We start from the raw sequence: 14,248 nt of genomic DNA on the forward strand, positions 1-14,248 counted from the left end.
CAAAAAATCAATTTTAATTGGTTAAAACCATATAGCTCATAGATGTACTGCCTATGCCGATAATACAGTGAAGCAATTATGATTTTTTTTAGGAAGGCCCATTCAACATGCGCATGCGCGAGACTTAAAAATCTAGTTTTTGACAAATGACCGTTCGGCATTCAACAAGCAATATGGCCGCTGACAGATCGCCAATAAGTTTAGATGCGGCAGTATTAGTGCGGTATTTTCTCAAAATATGCCTCTCATTAAATGATTTTGGAAAACAAATTAGGTGTGTGGAAATCGCTGTTTAAAATGAAAATAGTAAAGCAAAGCAGCAAGCGCATGTTAGTGGGTAAAATGTAGTGGTATGCGCGGAAAATCTTTACGAAAATATCCATGCCGCTTGCGGCGCAACACTTTTAACCGTAGTAGGGCTACTATACTATCTAATATGGCAAAAAGCATCCGATTGGCGTAAATCAAGAGGTATGAAATTTTCAGCGGTTATATTGAAACTCTTACACAATTCGACAGAAGTAAACCAGAACTGCGAATAAAAAGCGGAGAAAGTGTGTCTAGTTCCTACTAGCGTCTTCGACGACATTATCTTTATCGATGATCTGCACTGACAAACGATCAGTAATAATAATACTAGGAAATAAGATATTCACGCAGGGAAACTGTACCTAGCAAAATATTTACTGTAGATAACATTCGACTAAATTGTGTGTCGATGATTTCGCATTGTGTGCCAATAAACCCGCGATATTATCTGCCAAGAGGAAAATGGACTCCCGGGGAGTATAAAACGAACACTAGATCGGCATCGCATCTCATCGCACGATCACCCATTCCCAGAAACTCAAGAATATTGTGACATATTTCCTCATATCCCAACTTCTCGCATAAGGTTGGCTATTGTCATGGCGATTATTGCTTTTGATGGGATTGCTCGAAATAATTGTGCTGATGTAGAGTGTCCATGTTTCTATGGTTTTAGCGGCTATCTCGCTTATTAGGTGCGGTTTTGGGGACACTGTAATACGGTTATTCCACAGCTTCTTAGAAAAATAAAAAGTGGGTTTGTTAACATTTTTTACTCAGAATTCAGTGACATACTCGGACTTTTTCTGTCTTTAATGATTTTCGAGAAATAAACCACTGACATGTTTTTAAATGGGCCGCATAGGTTTGGATAATAGGATTGAGTTTGTCATCTCAAAAGTATATAAAGCTTTATAGCCATAAGAAGTTATAACAAATCTCTATCTAATTAAAACTAGAACAATTTTAGTAAAGACCCCTAATAATACAATAATACAACCCATTATTGATTATTTCAAAAAAAAAAACATGAACTTTGTTTTAATTATACAAAGGAAAAATCTTAAATTGATGGCTCATGGAACTGGATCACAAGTATTGCTCAAATTTTTCTCCGTATGTCGTAAACAGGTTTCACACATAATTTTTATACGTCTTCTTCTATTTAAAATACTAAATGGTCGTGCTTAAAGCTCTATAATCTGCCGTTGTTTGGTACTGGACGGTATATAATTTATTTTGTAATTATCTCGACAAAAAGAAAAAAAATATTAAATCGGGTCACCTAGTTCGCCACCTCATAGGTACATTTGTTTCAACCCAGTGGAAAGTTGTAGTGTTAAGATAGGCACTTAAAAATCGCGTATTGTGAGCGGGAGCTCTGTTTTGTCGCAAATATAAATATATTACTATGCGCCAAGGGAACATCGTCTACTATTTCTAAAAATTTATTTTCAGTAAGACTGCCGTGAAACATATATACAATTTTTCCTACCTTTCTTCTTACCGTTCCCGTGCTTCCCCTTCTTCCTGTGCACTGAACAAGGGAGTTGATAACCGATGATTTTTGGGCCGGATGGTAATGTGACCATGCCACCAATACCTGAATGCATTATTACATCACTATCTGGCCCAAAAATCATAGGTTATCGACTCCCTTGTTTACAGAGCCGTAAAACTATCTCAGCCAGAGTCACTGAGGCCTTGCCTCTGCTCTGCTCTTTAATAATTTCCACATTAAAGTTATTATGCAAAAACCGACGCAGGAGGAATCCAGAAGTTATGTAAAAAGGACATCATGTTGATTAACGCCATTCTCTTATAACAACCTTCAAAAATAAAGATCTCGGCTTATTCATAAATCTTCTTAACTGCAGTCAATTTAACAATATATTATTTTTATCCTTCTACATTCATTTGATTTTTTAAAATTAAAATGAGCTCGAAAGTTATTCCCTTCGCCTGTTTTTACGTCTGTTCTATAAACTAAGCATCATTACGCGCATTTTATACAATACCCTGTTTTGTCGCTGCCAATTATCTTACGAACGTTCCTGTACATTCCAAGTCGCTTGCAATAATAATTAATTATGCTAGGTGCTTAGTCAACGCTGGAAACATAAAATGAAATTATTAAAACGTTAGGTCACTCGACGGCGGAAGGAATGGTGCAACAAGACCAACGTAAAAAATTATAAACACAGTGGCCATATGCAGCTGAATAACTGACGCGAGGTGATTTTAAGTTTAGAATATCGAGACCCCCGCGAAAGGTCAACGTGTCGCTATATCTGGAAAGACGAGCTATTTTTAACTGCAACTATTTGGCCATATCTCATATAGATCTGGCCAAATAGTTCGATCGAACCGGAAAAATACCTAAACCAAGTGTATGCCTTTTTTGTAAATTCAAGTCGTTTGAGGTTTTGATTTATTTTTAAGCGTTAAAAAAATAGTCTAAAATGGTGGTTTTATGAAAATTTTATTTTAACTTAACTTTGTTTTCTTCGGGTTGCTTAATCGCCGCGAACTTTATTATGATTTGCATTGAAAATTAACAAAAAAATATATCCAAAACAGCATATTTTCTCGAAATTATTTTAACCCAAACGTTGTTTGTTTGAATATGCTGCATGCGATGAAATTATAGTCCAATTATTTAATATAGAGTACAGTGATGCAAGCGGCGCAGTGAACCGGTTTCGAAAAGTCAAGAAAAGTGAATGTAGACCATGTAAAAGATGGAGCACTTCTTTTTGCACGTCCAGGAAAAAGAGGCCAAGAATTTTAAGGAAATTGAGACATATCACTCCAGGACAAATGAAATCCATAAATCATTTACGATTTTTATATTATGGAGTAGAGACGACCTACTTTAAAACGTAAAGAATTAAAATTAACAACAAGCTACTTTGATTTTTTTTTTCAGTTATTATGCAAAAAAAATTGGACAAAGGAATTTTGCTTGATAGAGTTCTCCAATATACCGTTTTTACAACCTTTTATGGTTTTGACTTCCCAAGACTCGCCTGTTATAAAGCCCAAGGGACCATTCTTTTCCGCACGTGTATACTATGACGAGAAATATTGCGTCTTTACAATCGACTGCAGCCCCTTATAGAACGCCCTGCCGAGCAGACCCTTACCCGCAACCATTTCAGGACCATCCCTGAAATTTATCTGCATACACTAACAAGCGGGATATATGTAAGTATGTTTTCAATACTTTTGGCAGAGCAAATCTCGAAACATGTGCTTAAAAAAATTAGTACAAAGTATCAATTTATTACGTTCTGTTTCATTACATATCTACATAGAATCATTATTAATATACAAAATATTAAATATAACAATAATAAAGAATCAGTCACTTCAAAAATCGTCACTATCGCTAGAGTCGTCACCTAGTTCTCGATAAATATGTTCTTATTATATTACCCGTTTATTACAGTTAGACCATCTTTGTCCTGATATTTTAGCTACCTCTTGTCGAATTATGTTTATGGTGCTATGACCAAATTTTGGTGCAGTGTTATTTCTTCTTATATGCGCCTTCAACTCAGACAAAATCATCTCGATCGGGTTAAACTTACAATGATACGGGGGTAATCTCAAGATTTCATGTCCGTTTTGTTGTGCTACCCAACCGCGAATATAATCTACAGTCTTGAAAAAGACTGTTGTTGTTTACAAATCCAAAAATTATGTAGTAGACACAAAAACACAAGAAGAATGTTGTTAATAGACAAGCACACCTGTACATAAATGTAAAATAAATAGAGTACAGGTACTCACCCTTACCCTTTGAACTATTCAGTGAAAACAGTCTCGCAGGGCCAAAGCTCGACAATCAGGTACATAAATACGTACTTAGTGGAAGGATCACAGTCAAATATCTCCGTAATATATACGAACATATTGCAATTTAGATTAAACTCTTAAGAACAATACATATCACCTGATGTTAAAGTAAACGTTTTTACTTATTCCAAAATAGTCCGCAGTATCATCAATGCTTAATCAAATTTAAAACGGTACATTTACTTTTCAAGTTTCTACAAATATTCGTTACGGTCCATCTCAGGGAAGACCTACTCAATGCAGAATAAACATCTGTTGGGATGTGTTTTACTACGGTTCAGCGAAGGCCTGCGGTTAAGGTACTGTAAAATACTTAAAACGTCAAAGCAATAGATGCACAATATTTTTGGTCCTACAATACCTACAAGCCAGGGCTGTATTTAAGATGTTAGCCGACAAGAACTGTGCCGTGCGGATTGTTGTATTTAAAGAGTAGGGAAATTTTCTTTGATTAAACTGTTACATTAATTCATATTGATGTGTTTTTATAAATCTTCCTTAAACAGTCCCTACTTATGGTAGCTCGATTTCAAGTTGAATTTGCTCCTGGGATAGGTTGATTTATATTAAAAACACATTAGAAAGCTTAAACAGATTTCCAATTTAAGGGTTTGACATAATGACTCTAAAATATTTTCCTAGAAAAGCATTACAAAATCTTAGGCAGATAATTGATTTATAATGGATGTTTTCCCAGTTTGCTATTGGTTGTTTTGTGGGCGTTGGTGAAATCGGAGAATGCTGTCAGTTTTATGGATTAGTAGTTTCTTAGCCATTGAAGCTTTGCAGTTGTTTTTATTCTGTCTTGTCTTTGAAACTAGTAATTGCCAACTTACCAACAACATAAAAATGATATGGGGACAACTGAAACCCAGTTTAAGAAGAAACAACACCTCGCCGAAATTTAGTTCTGGGGCAATAGACTCAATTAGAAGTGAAGTAGAAAAAATATCTGCTTCTAGTTGGAAAAAATGTGGAGAACACGTCATCGATGAAGAAAATGTTTACAGAAGTCGACTAGCGCCAGAATTAATTATTTATGTGGGGGGCGAGTCCAGTGACCATAGCGATTATTTTGATGTAGATTTTTTTTTTATAAATATTCTATCATTGTTTTATAGCTAAATTTACTCCTTCATTTATATTTATAATAAACATTTTAAAGTAAGAATGATTTTTTCACTGCATTGACTAATAATAATCGAGGAATCTCATGGATGAAACTCTGCACAAATCCAACAGCTTTCAGGATTTGTACGCACCAAGAAACAAAATACGGTTCTAGAACGTTATTGTAGAATTACGCACCTATTTATTGAGGATATGTATGGGTATATCGTTTGAGAACTCTAATATGATAAGCGTATGATCTTTAAGGACTCTGTTGGGTCAAATGGGCTTCAAGTAAATTATTTATTAATGTTGTTTTGTGATGTAATTTAAAACATCAAACATTAGAAATTAAGATAAAAGTACCTAGATTTCGCAGATGGCAAAAAACAGAAGATAAACGTAAAATTTTGTTGGAAAATCATAATATCCGCCTCAAAAAAATTAAATATTTAATAGAAATCACAAAACTTAGAAAGGAAGTGTGTATACGGACGAAACATATATAAATATTAGCATACACAAGATAAAGGCTGGTTCGATGACTTTTCTAATGGTATTCGAAGACTAGTTTCCAAGGGGCAAAGACTTGTAATAGTTCATACTTTTCCATCCGATAAGAAAATTATACCTTTTTTCAAAAATTTAACAGAAAACAGTTAAAAAAATATCAACACTAACGAAAACTTATTCAAATCGCAAATTTTGTCAGATACTTTTTCCAGTAAATAAGTTTAAACATTTATTTTCAAGTAATTCAAGGATTTTTTCACCTCTATTTTTTTTTATTTACCAGAATGTGGCCCATACCTGGAATAACCATAAATCCATAAAATGCTAACGACTAATAGGGTGTAAAGAAAGTCTTTAGTTTATTATGGCCCTTGTCCGCACTAAAAATAGATTAAGATTTGAAGCACAAGTGAATTCGTATTTAGAGCGATTCAAAAATAGGTACATACTTTGAGAACTATCCGTAGATAATCGCTGTATTATTTTAGATAAAAGGTTCTTCATTATGAAACTACTTGATATTGATATTGTATTTAAAAAATATTATTATTTAAAAAACTCTTAATGAGATTATCGCGATGAAATGAACATTAAAAATTTTATGACATTGACGGGGAAACACTTATTGCCTAATTTTCCTCCAAAATCAGTTTTGATAATAGACAGAACGTCGCTATTGCAAGCAGAAAAATTAATTTAGTTAAGTTGCTGAGGGAAAGAAATATACCAGTGAATAAAAATTAACAATACTAGCTAGCTAGGCAAAATGAGCTAAAATTTGCAAACATGTGAAGAAACACGAAGAAGAACTCATACTCATCATCTTACCATGTTAATAAAACTTAAAAACTTCGGTGTGCACGGTTCTCCTTACAAAACTCTTCAATCATACATTAATTCTAGGACTCAGTTTGTTGATTTAAATGGAACTAAATCTAAATCTATTAATGTCACGTCTGGCATACCTTAGGTATCGTACTTGGGACCTATTCTGTTTTCTTTGTTCATAGCAGACGCGTGTGAATGTTTTCGTTTTGCAAAATCTATTTCATATGCTGATGATCAAAAGGTGTATGCGCCTGTCAGGAGCATCGGCGACTGTCACAAGTTTCAGGAGGACCTTGATAGGTTTTATGTCTACTGCTTAGGAAACCAACTGTTTTCAAATATTGACAAATGTTACTACCTTAAGTTCAGTAAATGAAAAAATGATATAGCTTTTGATTATAAAATCAATAGAGTAAGTTGAACTGAGGTGGCTTTTACTTGATGAAAATCCATTTAACAAAATTAATAAGAACTAAAAGTTCAGATTTTCACAAAATTATATATTGTTTGGACTACACTGTGTCTTTATCAAATGTAATATTTACAAACTACCTGCTACTATATATACCGAAAAATGACAATAAAACCTTAATTAATGTTGTGAGAATTTAAGTTTAATATTGGAGCGGCATTTAAATCTAATTGATCGTTAAGCAATACATTTGAATGTCTCATTTTTCGGTATATATAGTAGCAGGTAGTTTGTAAATATTACATTTGACAAAGACACGGTGTTGTCGAAACAATTGTCATGTGAATATATAATTTCGTGAAAATCTGAACTTTTAGTTCTTATTTATTTTGTCAATGGAGTGAGTATTAAAGAAAGCATATCAGGGATCTTGGAGTAACTATACACCAAACTTTTTGAAATTCATATTGGAAACATGGTGAAAAAGGCTTACAGAAACTTGAGTATTATTTATTCCAAGGGATAGCAAAGATAGATCCCAAATCGCTGGTCCTACTCTCTATAACGCCTATGTGCGGTCTCATCTTCAGTTTGCCAGTCTGATATGGAGTCCTCAAAATCATTAGTATGCAAACAGAATGGAAAGCATTCAAAAAAGTTTATTTTTCTCATGAACTTTAGATATAACCTCAATCTAATTAACAATTTTCTAATAAGGGAGCCTTAATTATTTTGGATAGACACAGGGTGAAAAAGAATTTAGTAAAAAAGTGAGATGAAAAACGTAAATCGAAATCACCTGTTTTTATAATTTTATTCTAATATCATGTCAATGTCAATAAAGCTATTATACAGTGATTAAGTTTTGTTATTGGCCATGAAACTACCAATTTAAAAATGCAATAATATACAGGGTATTATATTTAAAATAAGAAGGCACTAACTTTAGATCAGAATATAATTAATAATAATTAGGTGGTGTACAACAATAGCAGCTTAAAAGGAGAGTAAAAAATGTAAAAAAGGAAAAAAGTTATATGCTTAATTGTGGTATTATAAAACGAGGTAAATAAATTGGGAGCATTTTTAAAATATAATTATTACAGTGCAAGACAACATGATATTTAACTTTACTCATTTCATAAATCGATAAGAGAACAATTTTGCGGACTGTACGATCATGCAATTCATCCCTCTTAGCAAAGTATGGACGCACAAGACCTAGTTAGCGTAGCTGAAAATGTTTTTCGATTTTAAGCCGCTTCAGCTGTCGATAATGCGTAGACCAGTCTTCAGCAGTTATTTATGAATTTCTGCGAACAATACTTTTTAACGGAATCAGAAGTAGCGATTTACCAGTTCCTACTAGCCATAAAGGAGCAAAATGATGTGTCGTATAGAAGGTCAAGATTTTTTTTAGTGATAAGGACTAAGTTTGATTTTGTTTTTAATAACATTAACGTTCCTCCTTCTATATCAAATTTGTGTATTACGCATATCTATTATATATTAATTATATTTTCACGGTGAACGGTTTCACTTTTATACTGACTGGCTAGCGAGCGGTGCTTCACATTTATAGGATGCTGCGCCTGCTCGTAACAGGGTTTAGCCCCTGTTCAAGCCGTGTTCTGGAAAATCGGCGTCTACGATCTCGCGAAATTAGCTGTGTAGCTGTTCTTCAGCCTATTCTGCTCGCTCGCCACAATAGATACGCCGCACTGTTAAGATTTTAAAATTATTGAATTCTTTGCTTTCCTGCAAAGAAAATTGTCTGTTTTATTTCTAACTCTAATTTGAAAAATATCCATTTCAAATACTTATGACGGGATTTTTAGTTAAACTATTGCCTTAAATCGGTAAAAGGTCCTTTTCGGTACTTGATATGCTATGTTCTGTATCTGTAAATGAAGGAGGTTAGCCTACACTACATCACTTAGGCCTTAGTAGGCCCATTATGCTTCCTCCTGAAGAGAGTACTCAGGTTTACATCCAACCTAGTGATTCCATTTCAGCGATGACAACTCCAAAAATCGTGTTTCTGATTGCCGTATGGGATAGATATGATTCGCCAAACGTAGCTTAACCCCTAAATGAGAGGTGAGGGTCGTCTTCAACGGGATGAAGTTTGGTTTTTTTCGAAGGATGTTGGTCGTTGGGTGATATAAAATTATGATCCAAATTTTCGGAATTTCTTCCCAGACCCGTTATATTCATATTCCATATAGCAAATCTCTTTTCTATTGCGTAAATAAATAAATCATGTTAAATTTTTCACTTTCCATTGTTGTGCGGCTTGTGTTACTCGCAAACTGTTGTCAAAAACACACGCTACTGAAAAAAGCCGTACCGTTTGGCCCATAACCTCAACGGAAGGCACTGAACTGAGCCTTGTGGTTTAGTCGTGTTATTGTGTACTATAATTTACCCAACAAACGGAAAATGCACCTACTTGATACCATCGGAAAAAAATATTTGTAAAAAGTCAAAATTGGTGTGAGTTACGAACGAAATGCTCCGCTATGGTGTTAAGCTCCCGCGGCCACAAAAATGGCAATAAAAAGAGGAAACGTTTTCGAACGGCTTTCACTATGTCGATTTTATGAAAGAGGCGTTCGTCGAAATTACCACAGTCAACCTGAAAACCGCTGAAAAAATTGTTATTAAATTTTCCGACGGATCACTTTTACCGGGCTCGCGCATTTCATTTGTTAGCGAGTGGCAATAAATCTAACCGAGCAGCCATCATTTTCCCTGCCGGTAAATTCACAACGTTAATTAGTCAGGCACTTGGATCGTTAATAATATTTTTTTTAAAACTAACCATTTAGTCATGTGTATGCAATTTAATACTTTAATGGCAGTTTCTCTTGCCTCGCCCAGTGTTTTATGGTATCGTAATTGATGCTTAAATTGATTGCCCGCTCTCCGAATCTTATAAAAAGTCGACATATGAAGACTCTTTCGATCCCGTGCCCTAAAATACTATTTTTTATAGTCGACATCGTTGCTTTACTGCTTTCATTTTTACGCGATAGAAAGCAGAGTATACGCCAGATATCTGCGTATACAGAGTGTCCAGGCTTTTGTGGTACACAGTAACGAGCTGGTAGAGGACCGATTTTAAAATAACACAAAAAGTTCATATCATTTTTTATAGGTCATTTCTTCTTTCCTTCGGAGCTACGAACTCCCAAAGGGAGCCGTGGAATACGGTATCAAAATTCAATGCAAAAATTTTAAAGGCATATTTATTTAAAAAAAATAAGTGTTTTGTTTTCGAAATAGAGGCGGTCTACGTTTCTAGAACCAATCGGTTTTTTATTAATTACTCAAAAACCTTTTTGTGTTGTCAATTCCTGGTTAAGAGATTTCGGGTTTTCACACTGATGTTGCTCCGAAAACTAAGGCATTAATTAAGGAAAATTATTGGGCCGGATGGCGATCTGATAATTCATTGCGTCGGTTTTCTATAGACTGGCTTTATAAGAATGTCTAAGTAGGGAAGAGTGTGGTTATTTTTTAATTAATAATAATTTAATTTAGGTAATCTTAGGGTAGGAAAATGCTGGAAACTATTTTAGAATTCCTCAAACGTCCTCTTATTATGATATCGAGGTGCAGTTTTCACTGGATTGTTGGGCTATTATTTGGTATTGAAATGACGTCGAGGAGCGTTGGCGCATGTTTTTAAATGCACCCTATACAGTTATAAAATATTTTTAAAAAACTCCCTTCGAAGTTAGGAAGTTTAAACAAGGAACCTTTCCATTGTTTTTCTACTCCCTTCTGTTTGTTAATTCTGACGGTCAAGTCAGTGAATGTATTCGTGTTATTTATCTGGTCAGTCAGTAATAATCATTCTGAATTTTTAAAATCTCCCATAGTGTTTAAGGCACCATTTACGGTTTCCCAAAATTGTCCGTCAACTAAAGTCAATATTTACATACTGCTGATCACTATACACAATACTAATATACAGAGTAGTTTCTATACCCAAAAAAGAAAGTTGGGTGATACTTATGAGATACCCTGTATAACATATAATATATCATTTGCAAAATTTTGTTTTCTCAACTACGAAACATAATTATTTTTACAACATTAAATATCAGTCACAGTTCTTTCCATTTAAGATTGAAATCAACCAAATTTGACATGTTCTTGGTTTTATCTACTTCAAAAGCATCTTTGAAGTTAACTACCAGATTTGTGTGTATAAAAGAACTAGCGTATTCTTCTTACTCCTGTACAAAACGCAGATGAATTATTGAGTCGGGTGAACGATGCCTCTACGCCAATAATGCTAGATTTGATTAAGTGTTTGAACCAGAAGGAATATTGAAAATCTAAAAATCTTAAATCTGGCAACTTGTAGCGTTCCCGTACTCCTTAATGCTAACAGAGGAGAACTTTGGGTTTCAAATATTCGAAAATGATGCAATCAATTTTGAGTTAAGTATAGGGAAACAGCAGAAACCCAAAAATGAATTAACATACCACGTGTTTGCTATAAAATAAAGAATTTAAGTCCCTCGAAATACTAATGAAATACCCTAAGATACCCTGGTATAGTATTGTAGAGTCAGATTATTTAGTAAAGAATACGTTGACGTAATTCTCTCTCTCTCTCTCTCTCTCTCTCTCTCTCTCTCTCTCTCTCTCTCTCTCTCTCTCTCTCTCTCTCTCTCTGTGGCGTGACGCGTAAGAGAACACATTAAGTCCTTAATGGATATCTACTTAGACTTAGACTTTTTGGACCGCAAACTGTTTAAAATAACTAGCTTTTGAAGAAATTTTTAATCGGTTAAAAATTACTTGATCCTAACTTCCGAACTATACAAAACGAACCAATTAAAATATCAATAAACTTTTAACATCATTATATACATTTTGTACCTTAATAATAGGTAATAAAAACCATCATGAAAGCAAAATTTTGGTCCACGGCACCGAAACAAAAATCTTTAAAACCTCGTGGTAGGTATCGTGAAAGGAACACAAAGGAAACAGTTCTTGTACAAAACAATCGACAAATGGCTTCAGACTAAAGAATACGCATTTCCATACGTTAAATATTTATCAGTTACGTGGACGGCTTGCTAATAATAATTTCGTATCGTATTAATTTTTATTTGATAACTTCCGTGAATACTCATGCATAATAAGTTGCATCGGTCTAACGAATCGTTAACATCGAAATGTTTATAATTTAATTCGAAAATGCTACGAAAATTGTGATCGTTATATTGGAGCTGATACACGCAGTCGATAGGGTCAAATTTATTAAAATTGATATTTTCAATCTGTGCTACTCGGTGATTTGAAACCATATAGCTACTAGATATACCGGATGTTTAAAAAAACATTCCGCTTATTTCTAGGGGGCGGGGGTAACAAAAATAACGTTATTATGATAAATAACGCTGTTTTGATAGTTTATGTATTATAATCTAAAATAACGTTATTACAGAACAGATAGATAATCATAATTACTGATTAATATTAATGTTCTGCCGTGACACCAATGAACATGCTCTGATAGAACTACCATGAAGGAAGAATATGAAATAATTGCGCTAGAAAAATCTAAAGCTGGTATATCTGATGCTCCTCTAATAAGGCAAGACCCATGTGTTGAAACGTGGGTCTTACGTTTCAACACATCAATGACCCAGGCTGAACCTAACGCTTAGTCTGTATCTGTTCAAGTAGCAACATTTTTGCTTGCAGAAAATTACATAAAATGATTGGAAACTATGCTTTTAAATTTTAATATTATCAGTTGTAACATGAGTTCAGTGCCTCCACATCCACCCAGATCACTTTGCCGAAGATTCCATTATGACATCAAAACAATGAAAGGTCGTTATTAAGAACTATGGGATAACCACATAATGACCGATTACCGCTGGAGCCTTCAGCATGACTGCCCTAGTAAACTCCATTCTAGAAAATCTTATGCAAGAAAATTATTTAATGATACGTGACTAATTTATGTAAATCTGTTTTGTGTAATAGATAGTTAAACCAGAGTGTTTTTGTTTTTATTTTAACTGGCAATATAACAGATATAACGCAAAATATACATAAGTTGTAAATATAAAATGATAAATTGACTATCTCAAAAACTAGAACTCATAAACGAAATCTGAGGGCGCTTTTACAATCTGCATTCAAAAATTACCCATTACTGTCGCAATGTGGTGGTATGTGTCATCGAAACCATGGATTAGTTAAGATATAATATCCGAATCAGCAACTTCTTGCCTAAAAGAACCTTGTCGTAATAACAAACACTGAATTTCTCACTCCTTTTCCATCTTTTGTTTCCAAATTTCCTCATAAGTGCCAATTTGCATTTGAACATAAGTGTCATTTGTTCCTCCGACGTGTCCAAGTCTAAAGCGGTTTGTCCTGGGTAATAATGGAACCATGGACGCTGAGCCGATTCAATTAATTTTTCTAGCTAAGCCATTTTTACAGTTTTTCGGATACGTTGTAGTTCGTCTTAACGGTTTTTACTCGTGTAGACCAACGTTCGACATCACCAGTACCATTAAATTCGCGCACTAACTTCATGTACCGAACATATGTCTCTTGGCCTGTTGGTGTAACATGTTCGTCAAGTAGTAGATGGATATCAGCGATCGGTATAATTCACCCCGACCATAAAGATTGTAACGGTCTCATAGCTCGTATGACGAGTTAATTTTAAAAACATAATATTTTTTTATCACAAACACACACACACGGTAGATTTAACAAAGGAATAGTAGCAGTATTTTTACAGTTACGGGATAAGTAGCGTTATGTTTTCAAATTGTCAAAAATTGTTCGAGTTCGACAGACGTAACGGTGAGATTAAACCAGTCAGTTCGCGTAAAATTTAATGTAACTTAAAATTTATTTTATATAAGCATATTAACAATTTACACGCTGCTGTTCGCCCTATACGCACTATACTAATAATTTATTAATTGGCTCTAATTTATATCCTTGAATTATGTATTTTTGCGAGCTCCATTTTATCTTTTCGACTGACTGACTAACAGCACACGTTACTGGTCTAACAAGTCTATCAATCAGAGCCTAACCAAAACTATCAAGCCGACCAATCTCTGCGCCAGATTTAAACTGAATGAGGCACTCGATACGTGTTATAAATAGTATTTATAGGATTTGAAATAAATGTAACAATGTGTTAATACTACT

This window comes from Cylas formicarius, unplaced genomic scaffold (assembly GCF_029955315.1).
Source record: "Cylas formicarius isolate icCylForm1 unplaced genomic scaffold, icCylForm1.1 PGA_scaffold_6__28_contigs__length_40554024, whole genome shotgun sequence".
NCBI classification, from domain to species: Eukaryota; Metazoa; Arthropoda; class Insecta; order Coleoptera; family Brentidae; genus Cylas; species Cylas formicarius.